Source organism: Pseudophryne corroboree, chromosome 2 (genome assembly GCF_028390025.1).
Source record: "Pseudophryne corroboree isolate aPseCor3 chromosome 2, aPseCor3.hap2, whole genome shotgun sequence".
NCBI lineage: Eukaryota > Metazoa > Chordata > Amphibia > Anura > Myobatrachidae > Pseudophryne > Pseudophryne corroboree.
In genome coordinates this window covers 201,410,386-201,435,815 of record NC_086445.1, presented here as the reverse complement: position 1 = coordinate 201,435,815, position 25,430 = coordinate 201,410,386, and the positions used below count along the sequence as shown (strand labels likewise).

The 25,430-nt window shown below is 46.2% G+C and overlaps 1 long non-coding RNA gene across 2 annotated transcripts in view; it reads right to left on the bottom strand.

The window, feature by feature from the left end:
• Positions 1-25,430, bottom strand: part of LOC135008857 (uncharacterized) — a 168,924-nt gene that overhangs the window by 69,351 nt on the left and 74,143 nt on the right. For both annotated transcript variants that reach the window (XR_010208480.1, XR_010208483.1), the window contains 2 exons: positions 10,028-10,126; positions 6,386-6,438 (listed from right to left, as the gene is read on the bottom strand). This is a non-coding gene — a long non-coding RNA (uncharacterized LOC135008857). The remainder of the gene's footprint in view (positions 1-6,385; positions 6,439-10,027; positions 10,127-25,430) is intronic.

The following is a 25,430-nucleotide window of genomic DNA, read 5'->3' as shown; positions in this document are numbered from 1 at the left end:
TCTGCAGTTCTAATAAAGCAAGGTGGATTTGGCCCTTAACCACTTCACTGGCATGGTCAGATCACATGCGACCATGCTGTCCCACTGTGTCCCTAAGGTTATGACGAGGAGATTCGTTCTGCAGATGTGCATATAATATTTAAATATTTAAATAAACAAAACTATATTAAATAAAAATTAAATTAAAAAAAACAATGTTCTGAATGGTTTTAAAGGGAAAACTTGTCAGTTAAGTGGTTAAGCAATACAACTAACCATTCACCACACATAACCTATGTATGAGATATAAGACATCCGTGTATCACTGGACAAAAGTCACTAAATACTCCAAACACATATTTTTAAAATTGATATTACTAAATACTCCAAGCTGGAAAAAAAATTTAATTATTAATATCATAATCCTGATATATTATTCTCCGATGAGCTTTAAAATATAAATGCAAAATAATATACAATATGTCTGCCTAAGTGTATAGAAAGAAGAGTTTTCTGAGGTTTACTTTGTGTTAAGCATGTTAAGGACCAAGGTGGTCAGTCCGAGTTGTTTGCTCGCTAGCTGTTTTTAGGAGCCGTGCAAACGCTATGCCGCCGCCCTCTGGGAGTGTATTTTAGCTTAGCAGAAGTGCGAACGAAAGGATCGCAGAGCGACTACAAAACAATTTTGTGCAGTTTCAGAGTAGCTTCAGACCTACTCAGCGCTTGCGATCACTTCAGACTATTCAGTTCCTGTTTTGACGTCACGAACACGCCCTACGTTCGGCCAGTCACGTCTACGTTTCCCCAGCCACACCTGCGTTTTTCCGCTCACTCTCTGAAAACGGTCAGTTGACACCCAGAAACGCCCAGTTCCTGTCAATCACTCTGCGGCCAGCAGTGCGACTGAAAAGCTTTGCTAGACCTTGTGTGAAACTACATCGTTTGTTGAAATAGTACGACGCGCGTGCGCATTGCGCCGCATACGCATGCGCAGAAGTGCAGTTTTTTTGCCTGATCGCTGCGCTGCGACCGAAATCTGCTAGCGAACAACTCAGAATGACCCCCCCAAATCAGATGATCTTCAGATGCTCTTGATACTATGAGTTATTTTCCTTAATCATCCTGTAACTGGTTAATCAAACATGCTTCCTATACGTTTTATTTGTGTAAGAAAATATAGTATTTTAGTACGTGCAATAATGGTGAAAAATAAAGAAGGAAAGAGTGCAATACGGAAATGTTTGTTAGTATGAATTAAGTTGCATATGGGATATTCCTATGGTCACATTGCTAGGGAAGCACATGTTTCCTATGGTTGAGTAGACTGCACCCTTGAGAGACAACTTAAAGTGGGTCAACACAAGGGCAAAACAAGATATAGACTCCCCATAGTCACATATATTTCTTGATTATAAGGTCATGGTAAGGTTGTATAAGCTGAGAACACTAACAAGTTTGAAAGTTCATATACAAAGAATCACCCATACTCATACATTAACAAACAATAAAGCTTTCATTTTATTTATTTAAACAGAAAACAAAAGAAAATACTATAAATAGATCTATTTTTCAGTTTACATTAATACAATGAATGCAATCTCTTAAGCAGATCCTTAACTGATATTACTTATGATAATTTGCTATTTAAACAGTCCAAGTACCAAAAGTCCAAGACTCTTTCAGATGCTGGAAATCAGGTCTCTCCTGGGAAATTAGGACTGCTGAAAGCATGTAATTTCAACTGTTTTCTTATCAAATTCAAGGGACATTTCTCAATCCTTAACTCTCTGCAGCCTTTAACATTGTGGACCACCCTATTCTCACCGTTCCCTCCACTGTCCTCTCCTTGTTCTCCTCTTATCTCTCCAACCGATCCTTCTCCATCTCAACTTCCATCTCTTGTTCCTGCCCCATCTCCCTTATCCTGTAGGGCTCAATCCTTGGTTCTATACATTTATCACTCGGCAACTCCTAATATGGTCGCCTTCTCAGCTCCTTCTTTCTGTAGTACCATCGATATACTGTTATTATACAACTCTACCTGTCCTTCCTGACTCCTAACTGTCCCTCCTCTCTCATTTTTTAATCTGTCTGCTGTCTCTTTCTGGATGTCTAAGCGCTCTCTCAACCTTCTCCAAGACTGAATTTACAGATGGAGCCCTGCTCATCTATCCCTTTAATAGGACTGACTGAGCCAGTGCGGTCGGACTTAATCCCCTGCTGTAATGATTTAATTCCCTGCTTTATTGTTCTCTCTGTATTGTATTGTATTGCAGCTGTGAACTATAGATGAAAGGCTTATGCTAATAAGCCTTGGTGCACCATGGCGCACCAGAGAAGGCCATTTGAGCGAGGCTCCATCTGTAGTGTCTTCCACCCTTATCAAGTCATCATTCCTCCCCACCTCTATCTCACTATAGACAATACCACCATTTCTTGAGTCCCCCAAGATCGGTGATACACCTACTGTAGGTATCACCATTGACTTCTCCATCTCATTCACTCCCCGCTCCAGACACTCAACCACTCCTGTTGGTTCCATCCCTCAAACATCACTAGGATAAGACCTTTCCTCTCCCTCAAAGACATCAAAAGCCTGTCTATCCCCTTATCTGTACTCTCCATAGCTCTGCAGAACTTTGTGGCACCTTATAAATATATGCTTATGACAAATAATAAAAAAATGTATACTGAAAATAAGAAGCATGAAAATGGTTAGTAACAAAATTCTCCACAATGAACCCTATAGTAGAATCAGAACTAAGGATTACATCAGGAGCGTGGGCAGAAACTGGTATTTTTTGATGAACATTATTTAAATGAAATGAAATGGAGAAGGTTCATATTTCTTCTGTATGGAAGGACACAGTCATTTCTAGTTTGCAATGGACTTGAATTTTGCACAAACTGTAAGCTTGCAGAAATCAGATCTTGCCTGATAATTTTGGTATCCGGTCTCTAGGTCGACCACACTTCGGTTGACAGTCATTAGGTCGACCACTATTGGTCAACATGCATTAGGCCGACATGGTTTCTAGGTCGACATGGTCACTAGGTCGACATGACAAAAGGTCGACATGAGTTTTTCAGGTGTTTTTTTTTTCTTTTTTTCTTTTTTTTAACTTTTTCATACTTTATGATCCACGTAGACTACGAGTGGGATCGGTAACCTGTGCCGAGTGCAGAAAGGCACCTTGCCTGAAGCATGGTGAGCGAAGCGTGCCATGCGAGGGGACACGGTGCACTAATTGGGGTTACCGGTCACTCTACGAAGAAAACAACACCAAAAAACTTAAAAAACTCATGTCAACCTTTTGTCATGTCGATCTTGCTCATGTCGACCTAATGCTTGTGTCGACCTATTTTAGGTGTCAACTTAGATGCTGTCGACCAATAGTGGTCGACCTAGACACTGTCGGCCTAAGTATGGTCAACCCTATGAACCACAGCCATCATTTTAATAGGACACATATTGAACCTTTCATTTGCCATACATCGGCATAGAGCAACTGTAGGCCCAGTTTTCTAATGCAATAAAAATCACATGTATTAAAGACGAATCTGATGTGATCTCACTCTCATGATTCATTTAAAGCATAAATGAAACTAAACCTATTAGTATATTAGGGCAGGAATAGAAAAGATCTCCTATATAATAGCCCAGATCTGTGACTCTGTGACTGTGTGTATAACGCTGGGCGTGGATAGGAGCTCTCATTGGGTTAGCAGCAGGTCTATCACACCCAGTCCACAGCTGATTGGGTGAGAAACGCCCTCCCACACAGGTTACATCCAATGGGAGGCTCTGCCCTTTGGCTGCTGTGTGTTCCTAGAGCAGGATTAACAATGGGGCTAATGGAGCTGCAGCTCCAGGTCCACACCCCAAAATAGGCCCACTGCATCTGCAGCAACATACCCTCCAAGAATTTACACATAAACATCACTACAAATTCGAAAAGGAGGCGTGGCCATGGGTAAAGATACTTTCAATGGAAGTTTGGAGAGCCAAAAATCGGTACAGACCATTAAAATAAAGGTACTGTACCTGCCGAAAAGGTACAGTTGGAGGGTATGCCACTGCATCTGCAGCAAGTACCTGCGCTGTAGACAGGGGGGGGGGAATCCTTTTACTGCAGCATCCTATGTCCTGCTGCCAGTCTGCCTGCCCCCTCCGGCATCAACAATCCCCACTCCCTAGCCGCAGAGCAGGTGGAACAAAAGCTGCTACGGCCACCGGCATAGATGTGTATGAAAGCGGCGCAGCGGAAGGCTTTCATAGCCCTCCCTGCGCCGCATATTCTCTGATCCCCGAAGCCTCCTCTGCGCAAGATGTCACAGAAGTGCCTTCCCGCCACAGCCGCTCCCAGATCCCCAGTGGCCCTGACTCCACAACACAGCACCGGGCTGCCAGCCTGGAAGCCCCGAGATGGCTAATGTAAATGATAGAGTGGGTGATATCGCGGAGGGTTATGTCTGGACACTGAATCAATGTAAAAGGTGACAGTGTTGTGCAGTGTAATGTCACTGACACTGCATGGCACTCTCACCTTTTACATTGATTCAGCGAGTCAGTCAGTTCTGCCAGCCAGTCACTATTGTTAGCACCGGTGTCCCAATGCGCCGCATTACAGGGAAGTAGATGCACTAAATAAACTACAGCTCCAGCAGCCCTTAGCGCCGAAGCATTCCAGCACTAAGGGCTGCTGGGAGCTGTAGTTTATTGAGTGCATCTTCTTCCCTGTAATGCGGCACGTTGGGACACAGGCACAAACAATAGTGACTGGCTGCTTGGCTGCTGTGTGAGTCTCTGGGAGGGCCACTGTCAAAGGGAGGACAGCAGCTTAGCTGCTTCCAGGAGGAGATGCAGGAGAAGAATTACCCGCCCCTCCCCTCCTCCACTCGCAGCACCTCCGGGCCCCATCCGCGGTGTCCCACACCCCTCGCCACCACCTGCGGCACTCCCGCAACCGCTCCTCCCCCACCCGCGGTGGCTTCGGACCCCCTCCTCCACCCGCGGTGGCTCCGGGCCCCCTCCTCCACCTGCAGCACCTACGCACCCGCCCCTCCCCCACCCACGGCACCACCGCACCAGCCCCTCCCCCACCCGCTGCACCCCCGCAACCGCCCCTTCCCCACCCACAGCACCTCTGGACCACCTCCCCCATCTGCATCTCCCCCGCACCCGCCACTCCCCCAACCACAGCATCTACTAGGTGATTCATCAGGCCCTGCATGCACTGTTCACGCCGTTGCAAGGGGTACAACCCTATTACCATTGCACGCCCTTTGTCCGTGCAATATTTAACCACTCACACAATTATGATTGGAGGTAATACTCCATATAATAAAAATATTGCACGCCACAAGGGCGTGCAAGGGTTAAGGGGGCGCAGCCCCTTACGACGGTGTGAAAAGCGCCCGTAGGGCGCGATGAATCACCTAGTGTACTAAATAAAAAGTGCAATGATTTTTACTCGTCATCGAAAAGCTAATTTTTTACGGGGTCTCCTTAGATTAGACAGTCACTTTTTAGTGGGAGGACCTCTAATAACAGAAGGGCAAAACGTTTGAATCACATCCATGGCATCAGGGTTGGACTGGCCCACAAGAGTACAGGGAAACCCCAGGAGGGCCCCACTGTCTGAGGGCCCATCCCCTCCTCTAGGGATCATGATCCAGACCATACACTCTCTAATGGTTAGCAAAGTCTCTGTGGTCACTGACCACACACCCCTATATAGGGCCCCTACCACTGCATTCTCCTGGTGGTCCCTTCATACCCTCTGATTGGTGACACTGAATGGCGTTCAGAGAAGGCAAATGTCTGGTTGGTGGTTGCAGGTTTTGAACATTTGTACAGCGGCAGTCAGTAACTCCAATTACAAGTTTGAGAAAACGGGCAACAATTTTTGTTTTTATTTTAAGATTTTCATTTCCAAGAGATACAAACATAGGGTAAGACATCATAATAAATAGCGGATTTTAAAGTCACCATAAATGTAAAAGCCAAACGATAATTCATGAGGTAACAGACACACCGTTCCAATTTCTTTCATGCCTGATCTAAAGAACAACTAGTATTATTCTGTTATTTTTACAAACTGTTCTGCCAATTAATATCCCATGCATATGCAAAGCAGACTTACAGGTTTTTGTGGAATGGATTGTTTATGTTATTAAATGCATGCCCTTAAAACTTAATAGCCATACACTCATAAATGATAGGTATAGACTGCTGTATAATATTAGATTAACATGCCTGTCTGTACAAACTGCAGACATGTCTACATGGCAGTGATAACTATTCCCACAACCATTACAGCTATCATCATATTCCAAGACCGGTCCATAGTGGCAGAATTTCTGAAATATTACGTAGATTTGGAACAGTGACTACATCGCTTACCGTTGTCCAAGAAGTTACTTCTCATTACACTTCTAGGAGGATAGGGCTCTCATCTGTTGAAGAGAATGCATATTTAGGGTCGTTGCTTGTGGTGAAGGGAGCATTTTCATTTAGTTTTACAGCAACTCACAGCAGTTGGTCTTTGAATATTATCCTATTTTAGCAAAATTATCTATTTTGCTTCATGTCATATTTTCCGTAGAGAAGCATTTCCAGGCATGCCCAGAGCAATGTGATGAAAACCAAACACACAAAAAAAGTGACATCTAATAAAAACAGTCATAGGGCGGTATTCAATTGTTCAACGAATCCCTTCTAAAATGACAGGAGATCGCGGGGCGCAATTCAATTGTTTTTTTGTTTTTTGTTCGCACTGATTGTGCCCATAAAGTTCGGGTTTAACCGCATAAAGCAATTAAATCTAACCAAAGTGCACGGCGCGATTGCAAAAAGTGCCGTTTGGGCACCAATATGGGTCACTTTTTGTACATTTTCAGCTCGCCACCCACGGGTACTAGTGGAAAAACCGCCATCGGCAGTCATCATGCCCGTATGGAGCTACAATTGATTACCTCCATTTGGGCACCATCTAGTGGCTGCCGGTGGAATAAGAATTGAATCGCGTCCATTATGCCTTACCTCCTTTAATTATTTCATACAGTAAATATTTTATTCAGTTCATACTTGCCAACTTTGCTGTCCAAGTTAGCGCATAAGGGGCATGGTGGCCACAAAGGTGGGCTGTACGGGGGGCATGGCGGTACGATTGCATCATCATGGCTCCACCTCTTCCTATAGAGTGCTGAGAAGACAGGCATTGTATAGCGGGGCGTGGGGCTACAATGATGCAGCTGGATTGGTGTGCAGGAGACTTCCCACCTTTCCAGGGGGCCGGGAGTACCATACGCTTTTCGTGAGCCTCCCGCCCATTCCAGGAGCGTGGACAAGTATGATTCAGCTGGGAGCGTGTTTTTCAAACATCTCACACTGGGGCTAATTCATGTTGGCACAGCAGCGATCAGGTCTGAAGTGTGCATGCACCGGCGCCGTTTAGGGGGGCGCGGTCCTGGCAATGCAGGCGTACCAGGACCATTGGGAGGGTGGGCCATGGCGGCTGTGTGACGTCACACACAACCGCTGCGACACGAGCAGCAACAAGTAGCTCCCTGCCAGCACGCAGGATCTGCACTGGCCGGGAGCTACTCCTACAGTACAAAAGCATCGCTGCTGTGCGATGCTTCTGTACTTGTACGACGGGGTAGGGCCTGACATGAGGGGCGGACTAGCCCTGTGCTGGGCGTTTCCCCGCATGTCACGGAAATTTAGCACATCTACGATCAGGTCTGAATCACCCCCATTGCTGGGTTTTTCATGCAGATGCAATATTTTTATTATTCAATTGGGTGTGCAGGTTTTTTCTTTATTGACAACCAGGTAGCAAACTTGAGAAGTAGTTTGTTTTTGTGTGACAGAAACAGAGATGAAAGTTAGGTGGTTGCTGTTAACTTGAGGGAATATTATTAGCTTAGCTGGTAAACTGAAAAAACGTATTAGGTAATACTGTGTGAAGGGGACCCTGAGATTTCAACTGCCTAGAGGTCTGCACAGGGTCTAATCCTGCACTGGCGAGAGATAAAGTACCAGCCAACCAGCTCATAGCTGTCATTTTTCAAACACAGACTGTAACATGGCAGTTAGTAGCTGATTGTCTGGTACTTTATCTCTCTCCACTTTATTTCTCTCAAAGGTTTAGTACATAGGCTCTTAATGTAAAGTGGCAAAATCGCAAGCAAGATGAACTGGCAAGAAAGACATTCAGTAACATTTTATTATTTATTGAAAAGACACAAACAAACTGTCGACTGTATATGATTCATTAAACTGCTATATTGTGTACAAATTGGGTCCTATAACTTTAGCATTTGCTACTACTGTGGTGCCCTCCCAGTGGCTCCGGCTTGCACATGTGCTGACATCCCACTGACTTGCCAGTGGTACATCTGGGAGTTCAAGATTCCTTATTGCAGCTAATTGTGGGAATAAGGAATCATTATTTAGGGGTGCTGGCTGCAAATTATAATAAACAGAGCCCCTGATTTAGGGGTGGGGGGGATTTATCAATGCTCGGAGACAGGCAAATCATGAGAGATAATGTACTAGCCAATCAGTTCTGCCTTACATTTTATAGGCTGTGTTTGAGAAATGACAGGAGCGGATTGGTTGGTACATTATCTCTCACAATTTTATCTCTCTCCATTTGATAGCATCCCCTAAAAGCTTTATAATAGTAAATAGTGCATTTCCTTAAACAACTTCTGCTTTCTTTTCTTTTGTTATAGAAGACACAACAGCAGAGCTGTAGCTCACTGAAAGTGTCAAAGGGTATAAATGCCTGATATGAAATTGAGCCACTGAAATGCAGAGTCTTGAAATTCAATTCATCATTAACACTGGGAGCAAATTAAAATGAACAGTTAGGGGCACCAAAAATGTTTTTTTTAACAGAGTACCCAAGCCCGGATCTGTTCAAAAATGGGTCTGTTAGCGAGGTGCAGAAATGCCTCAAAGACAGGTAAATAGGGTTCCGGCATTCACAATGAGGTATGGACATGCATGCACTTCACTACACCTTTCCCTATTAACTATGCTTGAAAGTATTCCTGGCAGACCCGCAAATAGGTAAGAATAGCTGGTGCCAAAACAATCACCTAATACACCAGAATTACACCAGTTGGATACATGAAGATTAATGGTCACATAAATATACAGGCATTGTTCAATGGATCATTTTTAAAAACTGCACTTTATTAAGAACAATGAGTTGATATGTAAAATGGTACATTTCCTTCACCACCTGTTGTACTTTGGAATAGGCCTAGATTACACATAATGCAGCCCAGACAGCATCTGTTTTGTTTTGTTTTTCACCAATATCCATAAAAACATTTCCTGTTCCCGAGTCCAGTCTCAGGGAATATGTCGTTCCCCCAACTTGGTAGAGCAGCAATAGGGCAGAGATAATGGGGGGAATACAGCTTACATCAGTATGGGTGCCATGTTCCCAGAGACCTGCACATGTGTGGTCAACTCTGGAACAGTGCCCGTGGTGAGTGGAAGGGGCGCACTCAGAGACTGTGTATGGACGATCTCCTTTCCTAATTTGCCCCTATGTTTACATGTACAAAGAGGCAGGTACACAGCAGAGGGCAATAAAGCAGAGGTATGCAGGCTTGGACTAGCCCACAGGGGTACAGGGAAAACCACAGGTGGGCCCCACTGCTTGGGGGCCCACCACCTGCTCTAAGGATCAGGTTCCAGACTGTGCACTTGAATTATACATCATACATATGTTACCTTATACTGGATTATGGTGTATTTTCTACAGTGCATTGCTGTTATTAATCTGTTATTAATCTGGTACATTGTCATGCATGCAGCAGCTACACTTACTGTGTATATTTATGAAGGAGCCCAGATGTTGCAATATCTAATGCTTAGTCAAACCAATGATGTGGCTGGCCACACCCCTAAACATGGGCCCCTACCACTGCATCCCCCCGGTGGGCCCTACATGCCACAGTCCGACACTGGAGGTATGGTAAAAAGGATGTGGAAAGATCTTACATTGCAGCTTCTTTTTACCTTATGCCCAGTGCCATAGCATAGATGACAGCGATCTAGGAATGGTTCGGCCAACCTCTTCAAAGTTCCTCTTTCTGTGCATTGTTTGGATCCTTGGTGCTTTTGTTTTTTAGTAAAAAAAAAAAGAAAACATAAAAGAGAGCCCATAATGTAATACATCACCATGAGTTGTACAAAGCATTAGAGTAAGAAAACATGAAGTCAGGTGTGGCTTTGATGGTATATGGTGAATTTAACATACTTTGCAGTGTGAGAGAGTAAGAACACCTGCTGAATACAGTTTTACATTTGCAAACGTCTAGTTATTGTTTCAGTGTCAAGCACAGTCGGCCCTAGGCATAGGCAAACTAGACAAATGCCTAGGGCATTTGGTATGCCTAGGGGCACAAGCAGCTTCTGTTGATTAAAATGATATGCGTCATGCCTATATTCTGTGTGTGACTGTGGATGTATCTGCATATGAAATGCTACGTTACAGTGTATTCCTGGAAATCATTGTAATGTAGCATTTCATATGCAGATACAGCCACAGTCACACAAAGAATATAAGCATGCCACATATCATTTTAATCAGCAGAAGCTGCTATTGTGTCCTATTCACATAGTAATGCAAATAACATACATTTTCATCAAAAAAAGGCGCCCAAACATTAGCAGAGCTGCCAGCTGACTCACACCAGGCATCTCCTGCTGCATGGTGTATTGAGGCAAGATTTATGAGGACACATCTGTATCCAAGCAGAGGCAGAGGTCACAGTGTTGGTGCCCATGTGAGTGCTGTGTGCAGGTTAGTTGGTTGTGCAGTAGTGTTTGGCATATGTGTAAGGGCCATTATGTGTGTCATGTGTATAAATGCATTAATAATGTGCTACATATGTGTAAAGGGCACTATGTATGTCATTATGTGCATAAGTTCACTAATAATGTGCGGCATATGTGTAAAGGACATTATGTTTATAAGGACATTAATAATGTGTAAGAGGCATTACTGTGTGGTATTATGTATATAAATCCATTACTAATGTGTGGCATTATGGGGGTAATTCTGAGTTGATCGCAGCAGCAAGTTTGTTAGCAATTGGGCAAAACCATGTGCACTGTAGGGGGGGCAGATATAACATGTGCAGAGAGAGTTAGATGTGGGTGGGTTATTTTGTTTCTGTGCAGGGTAAATTCTGGCTGCTTTATTTTTACACTGCAATTTAGATTTCAGTTTGAATACACCCCACCCAAATCTAACTCTCTCTGCACATGTTATATCTGTCCCCCCTGCAGTGCACATGGTTTTGCCCAATTGCTAACAAACTTGCTGCTGCCATCAACTCAGAATTAGGCCCTATGTGTATAAGGCACTCTACTGTGTGGCGTAACATACAGAGAGGGCACTACTGTGGTCTAATGTGAATATAGAGCAATATGGTATAGTGTAATGTGCATAAGGAGCAATTCAGTGTGATATAATGTGAATAAGGGGCACTACTGTGAGGAGTAATGTATATAAGGTAAAGTGGTACTACTGTGTGATGTAACGTGAATAAGGGACACTATTGCATGATATAATGTGAGTAAAGTTGCACTACTGTGTGGCGTAATTGAATTGGGGGTACTATTGTGTGGCCATGCCCCTTCCCAACAAGAACACACCCCTTTTTTGGGCTGTGCACAGCGAATGTGTGCACTGTTCCTATTTAAAATATAGAGGTTAGGAGCACTAACATGGGTGAGGGGTGATGGTGCTGGGAAAGGGGTGCAGGGTAAGAGGCGTAACAAGTGGCGGTGCTAGGGGGCACCAGCCAAAATCTTGCCTAGGGCATCATACTGGTTAGGGCCGGCTCTGGTGTCAAGTCCAGTTATGTGCTAGTATACGATATGTTTTACACCCAATGGGTGATATTTACAGTATAAATGACAACCCGCTTTTCTGCTGGTTAGGTCATCTCTGCTATAGAGTGTATGTAACATCTCTTGCCTAGCACAGATGTTCTGTCTTCCACTAGCAGACATGCATATGATTTACAGTTCAAACTAGCTTTACGTGTTGTGAAGTGCACACACTGTAGTCTGCAGACATTGACAGTAAAATCTACAGGTAATGTTAGAGATGCTCAACTAAAGAGTTTATCTATTTAAAAAGACAAAAAAGAGGCAGGGCTGTAATTTATTACCATTTGTTTCTATGACAAATGACAATTAAAATAGCTTACAGTAGTTTTGCTGCTTTGAATCCTGCAGCAAAAATTATGAAACATGGGGGGGTCATTCAGACCTGGTCACACGCAGGCAGTTTTTTGCACAGCTGCGACCAGGTAATCGCCGCCTACAAGGGAGGGGGTAATCGCTGTGCAGGGGGGCAATCGGCTGTGCAGTTTCTGCACAGCCCAGGGCTTACTTAGCCGCTGCGACGATCCGGGCCGATGCTGACGTCATGAATCCTCCTCCCGAACGGCTGGGCACACCTACGTTTTTCCGGACACTCCCTGGAAACGGTGAGTTGCCGCCCACAAACGCCTTCTTCCTGTCAATCTTCTTGCGATCACCGGTGCGATCGCTTTCTTCGTTAGTTTTGTTGCTGCCCGGCGATCCCAGTCACCGGCGGCCGACGCGCCTGCGCATTGCAGTGCATATGCATGCGCTGTTCGCACAGCAGCGAAAAATGTCAGTGTGCGATTGGGTCTGAATGACCCCCATTGTCACCTTTTTCCTGAGTGAACCCTATTACATTCCCAGAAATGTTTGCCTAAATACACTAATCTTTTCACATATTTGTAAGTGTTAGCACATATTTATAACTATTGGTTTTACATGTGGAAACACGCCGTGCACAGGGCACATTATTTGCAGACATACTATTATTATCCTCTTTTTTTATACCAAGGCAATTGGTGGTTTAAATGTATCCCCTATGGACACAAAATTATAATTGTTTGTACTGTATTTTTATTTCTCTTACGTCCTAGAGGATGCTGGGGACTCCGTAAGGACCATGGGGTATAGACGGCTCCGCAGGAGACATGGGCATTTTAAGACTTTAGAATGGGTGTGCACTGGCTCCTCCCTCTATGCCCCTCCTCCAGACTTCAGTTAGATCCTGTGCCCAGTGGAGACTGGGTGCATTACAGGGGAGCTCTACTGAGTTTCTCTGAAAAGACTTTTGTTAGGTTTTTTATTTTCAGGGAGCACTGCTGGCAACAGGCTCCCTGCATCGTGGGACTGAGGGGAGAGAAGCAGACCTACTTATATGATAGGCTCTGCTTCTTAGGCTACTGGACACCATTAGCTCCAGAGGGTCGGAACACAGGTCTCACCCTCGCCGTTCGTCCCGGAGCCGTGCCGCCGTCCTCCTCACAGAGCCAGAAGCCGGGTGAGTATGAGAAGAAAGAAGACTTCAAAGGCGGCAGAAGACTTCAGATCTTCAATGAGGTACCGCGCCATTGCTCCCAACACACACACACACACACACACAGAAGGCACTGTACGGGCGCGGGGGGGGGGGGGAGGGGGGGGAGGGGGGGGGGCGCCCCGGGCAGCAATTATTACCTCAAAAACAGCACTGGCACAGGTCTCGGATACTGCGGGGGCAGTATAGTATAAAATCCCCGCCAGTATAAAGAAATTGAGTGGGACCGAAGCCCGCCGTCGAGGGGGCGGGGCTTGATCCTCCAGCACTAACCAGCGCCATTTTCTCCACAGCATGCTGCAGAGAAGTGCTCCCGGACTCTCCCCTGCTAAACAATAACAGGGGGCAAAAACGAGGGGGGGGGGGCACATTTGTTTGGTGCAGATTGTACATATATTTATATATATAAAGCGCTATTTAGGCTGGGACCTTGGTTTCAGTATATTGTGGCGCTGGGTGTGTGCTGGCATACTCTCTCTCTGTCTCTCCAAAGGGCCTTATTGTGGGTCAGTCCCCATATTTATTTATCCCAGTGTGTGTGGGGGTGTCAGTACGTGTGTGTCGACATGTCTGAAGCGGAAGGCTCGTCTAGGGAGGATGCAGAGCAGAGCAGATGGTGGTGGTGTCTCCGTCGGCACAGCCGACACCTGATTGGGTGGACATGTGGAATTAAACCATGGAATTACACCATGGCTTTTACTGTGTCCCAGGACTTTTCAGGGTCCCATAAACGTCCCTTTACCCAGTTAGCAGACACTGATACCGACACGGATTCCGACTCCAGTGTCGACTAGGATGATGCAAGGTTGTACCCATGGGTCGCGAAAGTATTCAATATATGATTATTGCAATAAAAGATGTTTTGCATATCACAGAGTATTCCTCTGTCCCTGACATGATGGTCTGCATGTTTAAAGAAAAGTAACCTAACTCATCTCATGAGCTGACCGTTTTATTTAAAAAAAAAAAAAAAAAAGCTTGGGAGACTCCTGACATTAGACTGCAGGTTCCCAAGGGAATTATTATGGCGTATCCTTTCCCCTCAAAGGACAGGTTACGGTGGGAATCCTCGCCCACGCTGGACAAGGCCTTAATGCGCTGGTCCAAAAAGGTAGCATTACCGTCCCCTGATACAGCGGCCCTATAGGATCCTGCGGATCGTAGGCAGGAATCTACCTTAAAATCAATTTATGCGACTGCGGGAGCCCAATTTAGACCTGCAGTAGCGTCGGCATGGGTAGGTAGCGCAATTACAGCTTGGGCTGATAACTTGTCTTATGACATTGACACCCTAGATAAAGATAGTATGGTGTTGACCTTAGGTCACATCAAGGACGCAGCACTATATATGAGAGAGGCTGCGAGAGATATTGGGCTTTTGGGCTCAAGGGCTAATGCCATGGCAGGTTCTGCTAGTAGGTCCCTGCGGACCCGTCAATAGACAGGTGATGCTGGCTCAAAGAGTCATATGGAGGCTTTACCTTGCAAAGGTGAAGTTTTATTTGGGGAGAGCCTCGCGGACCTGGTTTTCACAGCTACCACGGGTAAGTCATCTTTTTTGCCTTACGTTCCCCCACAGCAAAAGGAAACACCCTAATAACAGATGCAGTCCTTTCGGTCGCGTAAGTTCAGAAAGGGGCGTGACTTTATTTCCTCGCCAGAGGTAGAGGGAAAAGAACACCAGCTATGGCTAGTTCACAGGGAAAATGTCCTCCCCGGCCTCTACCAAATCCATCAAAGAGGTGCTTCCACATCGATTTTCAAATCGGCCTTGCCAGCTACTTCCCCGGAGAGGAAAGTAGTTTTGGCTGCCATACTAAAGCTGTGTCAACAGCAAGCGATTATCATGGTTCCCCTAGTGCAACAGGGATAAGGGTTTTATTCAACCCTATTTGTGGTCCCATAGCCGAATGGCACGGTCAGACCAATTCTGAATCTAAAATCCCTAAACCTATATTTAAAGAGGTTCAAATTCAAGATGGAATCTCTCAAGGCAAGGATATCCAGCCTGGAAGGGGGGGGGGGGGGGGGGGTTTATGGTGTCACTAGACATAAAGGATGCATACCTTCATGTCCCCATATATCCTCCTCATCGGGCGTACCTAAGATTCGCTGTACAGGATTGTCATTACCAGTTTCAGACGTTGCCGTTTGGGCTTTCCACGGCCCCGGGAATTTTCATCAAGGTAATGGCGGAAATGATGGTGCTCCTGCGCAAGCAAGGGGTCATAAGTATCACATACTTGGACGATCTCCTGATAAATGCGAGTTCAAGGGAACAGTTATTAAAAACCGTGTCTCTCTCCCTGAGAGTACTACAACAGCACAGCTGGATTCTAAATCTACCTATGTCGCAGTTGGTTCCAACAACTCGGCTGTCTTTTTTTGGGCATGATTCTGGATACGGGAAAACAAAGGGGTTTTTCTCCCGGTGGAAAAAACCCAGGAACTCCAGAACATGATCAAAGACCTGTTAAAGCCAAAAATAGTGTCAGTTCATCAATGCACTCGAGTATTGGGAAAGATGGTGGCGGCCTACGAGGCCATTCCATTCAGCAGGTTCCATGCAAGGACTTTTCAGTGGGACCTTCTGGACAAGTGGTCAGGGTCCCATCTGCAGATACATCGGAAGATACCCTGTACCCCAGGGCCAGGGTCTCTCTCTCTCTCCTGTGGTGGCTCCAGAGTACTCCCCTTCTAGAGCTTCGCAGGTTCGGCATTCAAGATTGGGTTCTTATGACCACGGACGTGAGCCTCAGAGGATGGGGAGCAGTCACACAGGGAAACAATTTTTCAGGGAATATGGTCAAGCCAGGAGGCTTGTCTACACATCAATATGCTGGAATTAAGGACCATATACAACGGCCTCCGACAGGCGGAGAATCTTCTTCGCAACCTACCTGTTCTGTTACAGTCAGACAACGTTACCGCCGGGGTGCATGTTAACTGCCAGAGTGGGACAAGAAGCAGAGCAGCAATGGCAGAAGCCACCAGGATTCTTCGCTGGGCGGAAAATCATGTAAGCGCTCTGTCAGTGGTCTTCATTCCGGGAGTAGACAACTGGGAAGCAGACTTCCTCAGCAGACACGATCTCCATCCAGGAGAGTGGGGACTTCATCAAGAAGTCTTTGCAGAGGTGACAAGTCGTTGGGGACTTCCTCAAATAGACATGATGGCGTCACGCCTCAACAGAAAGCTTCGGACGTATTGTTCTAGGTCAAGGGACCCTCAGAGTGGCAGTGGACGCCCTGGTGACACCGTGGGTGTTTCAGTCGGTCTCTGTGTTCCCTCCACTTCCTCGCATCTCAAGGATATTGAGAATCATAAGACGAACAAGAGTGCAGACAATACTCATTGTTCCAGATTGGCCTCGAAGGGCCTGGATTTCAGATCTTCAGGAAATGATCACAGAAAATCCGTGGCCTCTTCCTCTCAGGGAGGACCTGTTACTACAGGGGCCCTGTGTGTTCCAAGACTTACCGCGGTTACGTTTGACGGCATGGCGGTTGAACACCAAATCCTAGCTAGGAAAGGTATTCCGGATGAAGTCGTCCCTACTCTTATTACAGCTAGGAAGGAGGTAAACGGCGAAACACTATCACCGTATCGGGAGAAAATATGTGTCTTGGTGTGAAGCCAAGAATGCCCTAAGGATGATTCTCAACTGGGTAGTTTTCTCCATTTTCTGCAGTCAGGTGTGGATATGGGCCGGAAGTTAGGCTCCATTAAGGTGCAGATTTCAGGTTTATCTATATTCTTTCAGAAGGAATTGGCTTCTCTCCCAGAAGTCCAGACTGTTGTAAAGGGAGCGTGGCTCATCCAACCTCCTTTTGTGCCTCCAGTGTCACCGTGGGACCTTAACGTGGTGTTACAGTTCCTTAAATCACACTGATTTGAACCTCTTCAAACAGTTGAATTGAAGTTTCTCACTTGGAAAGTGGTCATGGTATTGGCCTTGGCATCTGCAAGGCGGGTGTCCGAATTGGCGGCTTTGTCTTACAAGAGCCTCTATCTGATTTTCCATGCGGATAGAGCAGAGTTGAGGACTCGTCCTCATTTTCTGCCTAAGGTGGTTTTGTCATTTCATGTGAACCAACCTATTGTGGTGCCTGTGGCTACGGGTGCCTTGGAGGATTCCAAGTCCCTTGAGGTAGTCAGGGCCTTACAGATTTATATTGCCAGAATGGCTAGGGTTAGGAAAACAGAAGCACTGTTTGTCCTGTATGCAGCCAACAAGGTTGGCGCTCCTGCGTCTAAACAGACTATTGCTCGCTGGATCTGTAACACGATTCCGCAGGCTCATTCTACGGCTGGGTTGCCGGTTCCAAAATTCGGTAAAGGCCCATTCCACTAGGAAGGTGGGCTCTTCTTGGGCGGCTGCTTGAGGAGTCTTGGCATTACAGCGTTGCCGAGCTACTACTTGGTCGGGTTCAAACACTTTTGCAAGATTCTACAAGTTTGATACCCTGACTGATGAGGACCTCATGTTTGCTTAATCGGTGCTGCAGAGTCATCCGTACTCTCCCGCCCGTTCTGGAGCTTTGGTATAATCCCCATGGTCCTTACGGAGTCCCCAGCATCCTCTAGGATGTAAGAGAAAATAAGATTTTAAACCTACCGGTAAATCTTTTTCTCCTAGTCCGTAGAGGATGCTGGGCACCCGTCCCAGTGCGGAAAAATTCTGCAAGGCTTGTATATAGTTGTTGCTTACATAAGGGTTATGCTACAGTTGAGATCAGTCTCGGGCTGATGCTGTTGTTCATGCTGTTACCTGGTTTAGTATATACCATGTTGTACGGTGTGTATGGTGTGGGCTGGTATGTATCTCACCCTTAGATTAACAAAAATCCTTTCCTCGTACTGTCAGTCTCCTCTGGGCACAGTCCTAACTGAGGTCTGGAGGAGGGGCATAGAGGGAGGAGCCAGTGCACACCCATTCTAAAGTCTTAAAGTGCCCATATCTCCTGCGGAGCCGTCTATACCCCATGGTCCTTACGGAGTCCCCAGCATCCTCTACGGACTAGGGGGGAAAAAGATTTACCGGTAGGTTTAAAATCTTATTTTTATTTTTACAGTAGTGTAATTGTAGAAAAGACTTATAATAACTGCACTCTGTGCACTGCATACAAGGCTTGACAACTGGATTTGGGAAATACCGGAGTATACAAACACAGGCACATGACTCACAGGGGTGTATCATATGATTGGCAAATGCAGCAAAAGATCACAGCCCAAGTTATCTATAAATGGGTTAAATAGCTCGTTGTGAAGATGTCAAATCTATACACACAAAAAGCCAGGACTGTGAAAAGGCAAATTGCTTCAGCCAAGAATCACAAGTTTTACGAGTAAAACCTCCTCAGATGGTGCATACCAAATTGGTAACATTTTTGTAACACATTGCAAACTTTTGACTCATCACATCTTGAAAAGCTGCAGAACCCAATGTAGGGAATCTGTGTCTACTGTATGTTCACTTTAACCCATTAAAGGGCACATATCAATACACCGAAGCCATACATTTGTTACTAATGGGCAGGATTGTTTGGGCTCCACTGCTGCAAGGTAAAGGTGGGTACACACTAATAAATATATCTGCAGATCAGTTGATCTGCAGATATATCTATGGATGGATCGGGCAGTGTGTTGAGCATACACACTGCCCGATCCGTCGAAGACTGACGTCATGAACTGGGCGGGAGTGTACACATGCCCGCCCAGTTCAGCTGTCAATCACCACCGGCCGCCGCAGCATGTGTGCGGGCAGTCAGACGACCGCCGTACACACACAACGACGCGCCAATATATCGGTAGATATATTGACCGTCGGCTGTGCTGCGGGGCCGAAGCGATACGTCTGTGAACGACGGAGTTAACAGACATATCGGCCGTACACACTGGCCGACGGTCCCGCGATATATAGGCCGTTCAAGAGAACGGCCGATATATCGACCAGTGTGTACGGGCCTCTAGAGTACAATCAGCTCCTCTACTCGCTAGTACAGGTTGAGTATCCCTTATCCAAAATGCTTGGGACCAGAGGTATTTTGGATATTGGATTTCTCTGACGTCCTAGTGGATGCTGGGAACTCCGTAAGGACCATGGGGAATAGCGGCTCCGCAGGAGACAGGGCACATCTAAAGAAAGCTTTAGGATCACCTGGTGTGCACTGGCTCCTCCCCCTATGACCCTCCTCCAAGCCTCAGTTAGATTTTCTGTGCCCGACGAGAAGGGTGCACACTAGGGGCTCTCCTGAGCTCTTTGTGAAAGTTTTAGTTTAGGTTTATTATTTTCAGTGAGACCTGCTGGCACATTGCATGATTGAAGCAATGGAAAAAGTTTACACTCTTCTGATAATATAAATACCACCAAAAAAAGGGGTATTATGTTTGGTGAGGAAAAACTTCCTGTAGTTTTCCTGAATCTGAGAAATAAAATGAGGTGTGTGATGATGCGTGGGTTTCCCCCCGATAACAATTGATAATTTCTAAAAAGTTATTGGCAGTATACCTTTTCCCGCCAGAGGTTAGGGTGCGTTGGGAAACACCCCCTAGGGGGGATAAGGCGCTCACACGCTTGTAAGAACAAGGGCTCTACCCTCTCTGGAGATGGCCGCCCTTAGGGATCCTGCTGATAGAAAGCAGGAGGGTATCCTAAAATGTATTTACACACATACTGGTGTTATACTGCGACCAGCAATCGCCTCAGCCTGGATGTGCAGTGCTGGGTTGGCGTGGTCGGATTCCCTGACTGGAAATTTGATATCCTAGATAAGGACAGTATATTATTGCCTATAGAGCAATTAAAAGATGCATTTCTATATATGCATGATGCACAGCGGAATATTTGCCGACTGGCATCAAGTATAAGTGCGTTGTCCAATTATACCAGTAAAGTGGTCAGGTGATGCGGATTCCAAACGGCATTTGGAAGTATTGCCTTAACAAAAAAAGGGGATGTACCCCAGGTCGCCTCTCAAAATAAGACGCCGTATTATCAGGCGCAGTCCTGGTTGGCAAGCGGACAAAAGGGTTCCTCTTTTCTGCTCGTGACAGAGGGAGAGGAAAATGGCTGCAGAGATCAGCCAGTTCCAAGGAACAGAAACTCTTTTCCGCCTCTGCCAAGCCCTCAGTATGACGCTAGGGCTTTACAAGTTCAGGCACGGTGGGGTCCCGTTCTCAATGAATTTCAGTGCGCAGTGGGCTCACTCGCAAGTAGACCCCTGGATCCTTCAGGTAATATTTCAGGGGTACAAATTGGAATTCGAGACGTATCCCCCTCGCCGTTTCCAAAGGTCTGTTTTACCGACGTCTCCCGCTGACAGGGAGGCAGTTTTGGAAACCATTCACAAGCTGTATTCCCAGCAGGTGATAATCAAGATACCCCTCCTGCAACAGGGAACGGGGTATTATTCCACACTATTGTGGTACCGAAGCCAGACGGCTCGGTGAGACCGATTTTAAAATCTAAAATCTAAAATCTTTGAACACTTGCATACAGAGGTTCAAATTCAAAATTGAGTCACTCAGAGCAGTGATTGCAAACCTGGAAGAAGGGGACTACATGATGTCTCGGGACATCAAGGATGCTTACCTTCATGTCAAAATTTACCCTTCTCACCAAGGGTATTTCAGGTTATGGTACAGAACTGTCACTATCAGTTCGGACACTGCCGTAGGGATGGTCCACGGCACCCCGGGTCTTTACCAAGGTAATGGCCGAAATGATATCCCTTCGAAGGAAGGAAATTTTAGTTATCCCTTACTTGGACGATTCCCTGATAAGGGTAAGATCCAGGGAACACTTGGAAGTCGGTGTAGCACTATCTCAGGTAGTGTTGCGGCAGCACGATTGGATTCTCAATATTCCAAAATCGCAGCTAGTTCCGACGACTTGTCTTCTGTTCCTAGGGATGATCCTGGACACAGTCCAGAAAGAAGGTGTTTCTCCCGGAGGAGAAAGCCAGGGAGTTATCCGAGCTAGTCAGGAACCTCCTAAAACCGAACCAAGTCTCAGTGCATCAATGCACAAGGGTTCTGGGTAAAAATGGTGGCTTCCTACGAAGCAATCCCATTCGGCAGATTCCACGCAAGACTTTCCAGTGGAACCTACTGGACAAATGGTCCGGGTCGCATCTTCAGATGCTTCAGCGGATAACCCTGTCACCGGGGACAAGGGTATCCCTCCTGTGGTGGTTGCAGAGTGATCATCTTCTAGAGGGCCGCAGATTCGGCATTCGGGACTGGGTCCTGGTGGCCACGGATGCCAGCCTGCGAGGCTGGGGAGCAGTCACACAGGGAAGGAATTTCCAGGGCTTATGGTCAAGCCTGGAGACATCTCTTCATATAAACATTCTGGAACTAAGGGCCATTTACAATGCCCTAAGTCAAGCGAAACCCCTGCTTCAGGGTCAGGCGGTATTGATCCAATCGGACAACATCACGTCAGTCGCCCACGTAAACAGACAGGGCGGCACGGGAAGCAGGGGGGCAATGGCAGAAGCTGCAAGGATTCTTCGCTGGGCGGAAAATCATGTGATAGCACTGTCAGCAGTGTTCATTCCGGGAGTGGACAACTGGGAAGCAGACTTCCTCAGCAGACACGATCTACACCCGGGAGAGTGGGGACTTCATCCAGAAGTCTTCCACATGATTGTGAACCGTTGGGAAAAACCAAAGGTGGATATGATGGCGTCCCGCCTCAACAAAAAACTGGACAGGTATTGCGCCAGGTCAAGAGACCCTCAGGCAATAGCTGTGGACGCTCTGGTAACACCGTGGGTGTTCCAGTCAGTGTATGTGTTCCCTCCTCTGCCTCTCATACCAAAAGTACTGAGAATTATACGGCAAAGGGGAGTAAGAACGATACTCGTGGCTCCGGATTGGCCAAGAAGAACTTGGTATCCGGAACTTCAAGAGATGCTCACGGACGAACCGTGGCCTCTACCTCTAAGAAAGGACCTGCTCCAGCAGGGGCCTTGTTTGTTCCAAGACTTACCGCGGCTGCGTTTGACGGCTTGGTGGTTGAACGCCGGATCCTGAAGGAAAAAGGCATTCCAGATGAAGTCATCCCTACCCTGGTCAAGGCCAGGAAGGACGTAACCGCAAAACATTATCACCGCATTTGGCGAAAATATGTTGCGTGGTGGGAGGCCAAGAAGGCCCCTACAGAGGAATTTCAACTGGGTCGTTTCCTCCATTTCCTGCAAACAGGACTGTCTATGGGCCTAAAATTAGGGTCCATTAAGGTTCAATTTTCGGCCCTGTCGATTTTCTTCCAAAAGGAACTGGCTTCAGTGCCTGAAGTTCAGACATTTGTAAAAGGGGTACTGCATATACAGCCTCCTTTTGTGCCTCCAGTGGCACCTTGGGATCTCAATGTTGTGTTGAGTTTCCTAAAGTCACATTGGTTGGAACCACTCACCACTGTGGACTTAAAATATCTCACATGGAAGGTGACGATGCTGTTAGCCCTGGCTTCAGCCAGGCGTGTGTCAGAATTGGCGGCTTTATCATATAAAAGCCCTTATTTAATATTTCATTCTGACAGGGCAGAATTGAGGACTTGTCCTCAATTTCTACCTAAGGTGGTTTCTGCATTTCACATGAAGCAACCTATTGTGGTACCTGCGGCTACTAAGGACTTGGAGGATTCCAAGTTGCTTGACGTGGTCAGGGCCCTGTAAATATATGTTTCCAGGACGGCTGGAGTCAGAAAATCTGACTCGCTGTTTATCCTGTATGCACCCAACAAACTGGGTGCTCCTGCTTCTAAGCAGACGATTGCTCGTTGGATTTGTAGTACAATTCAGCTTGCACATTCTGTGGCAGGCCTGCCACAGCCAAAAATCTTAAAATGCCCACTCCACAAGGAAGGTGGGCTCATCTTGGGCAGCTGCCCGAGGGGTCTCGGCTTTACAACTTTGCCGAGCAGTTACTTGGTCAGGAGCAAATACGTTTGTAAAATTCTACAAATTTGATACCCTGGCTGAGGAGGACCTGGAGTTCTCTCATTCGGTGCTGCAGAGTCATCCGCACTCTCCCGCCCGTTTGGGAGCTTTGGTATAATCCCCATGGTCCTTACGGAGTTCCCAGCATCCACTAGGACGTCAGAGAAAATAAGAATTTACTTACCGATAATTCTATTTCTCGTAGTCCGTAGTGGATGCTGGGCGCCCATCCCAAGTGCGGATTGTCTGCAATACTGGTACATAATTATTGTTACCAAAAAATTCGGGTTATTGTTGTAGTGAGCCATCTTTTATAGAGGCTTCTCTATTATCATGCTGTTAACTGGGTTCAGATCACAAGTTGTACAGTGTGATTGGTGTGGCTGGTATGAGTCTTACCCGGGATTCAAAATCCTTCCTTATTGTGTACGCTCGTCCGGGCACAGTATCCTAACTGAGGCTTGGAGGAGGGTCATAGGGGGAGGAGCCAGTGCACACCAGGTGATCCTAAAGCTTTCTTTAGATGTGCCCTGTCTCCTGCGGAGCCGCTATTCCCCATGGTCCTTACGGAGTTCCCAGCATCCACTACGGACTACGAGAAATAGAATTATCGGTAAGTAAATTCTTATTTTTTCCGTATTTTGGAATAATTGCATACCATAATGAGATACCATGGTGATGGGACCTAAATATAAGCACAGAATGCATTTATGTTACATATACACCTTATACACAGAGCCTGAAGGTCATTTTAGCCAATATTTTTTATAACTTTGTGTATTAAACAAAGTTTGTGTACATTGAGCCATCAAAAAACAAAGGTTTCACTATCTCACTCTCACTCAAAAAAGTCCGTATTTCGGAATATTCCATATTTCGGAATATTTGGATATGGGATACTCAACCTGTAGTACTGGGTTATATTCACAGGTAGTAGAGAAGCTTCCATAGTGAGAGAATGTGTCATTTGTACAATACTGTAGCAAGGGGTGTGGATCATTGGGTCGACAGTAACTAGGTTGACAGTCATTAGGTCAACCACTATTGGTCGACAGTGACTAGGTCAACACCTGAAATAGGTCGACATGGTCATTAGGTCAACATGGTCATTAGGTCGACATGGAAAAGGTCAACATGAAAAAAGGTCGGCATGTGTTTTTAAAAAAATTGGTTTTGTCTTCTTCGGGCAAGGTGCCTCGCTCCACTGCCACTGCGCTCGACACAAGTTACTATTCCCAATCGTATTCCACGTGGACCGTAAAGTATGAAAAAGTTAAAACAATGAAAAAAAAATGTGAAAAACTCATGTCGACCTAGTGACCATGTCTGCCTAATGACCATGTCGACCTAGTGACCATGTCGACCTAAAGCATGTCTGCCTAGTGACCATGTCGACCTAGTGACCATGTTGACCTAAAGCATGTCTACCAATAGTGGTCGACATAATGAGTGTCGACCTAAGTGATGTCGACCCAGTGCCAGATTAAGGTCCATATGGGCCTGGAGCTGAAATTTAGGAAGGGCCTATTGTGTGCCTCGGCAGGAGGTGTGACAAGCGCTGCGGTGGTGTGACTAGTGATGTGGGGGTGTGATCAGTGTGGTGTGGGTGTGGTCTAAATAGGTGGTGTGGCCTATGCCATGTGAGTGACAGTCACCACTTACTGACAGACACTACTTACTGACACACACACAACACAAAGCTTACTGACACAATCACCACTTACTGACAGACACTACTTACTAACACACACACTCACAACACAAAACTTACCGACACAGACACTTACTGATAGATATTACTGACTGACACACACGCACAACACAGATAAACTTATTGACACAGACATTACTTACTGACACACACACAACACAATACTTATACCGCTCTCCCATCACAATGCCGGGTCCCACCTGGGAATTGGAAATGGGTCCATTCCTGGGTGGGACCCAGCATTTGACCCTACACGCCGCCAACCCGACCCGGCAATTTGCCGGTTCGGGTTGCCATCTGTGGGCGGAGATGGAGTCGGCATCAGGTGCAGAGGCGCTGCTGGGA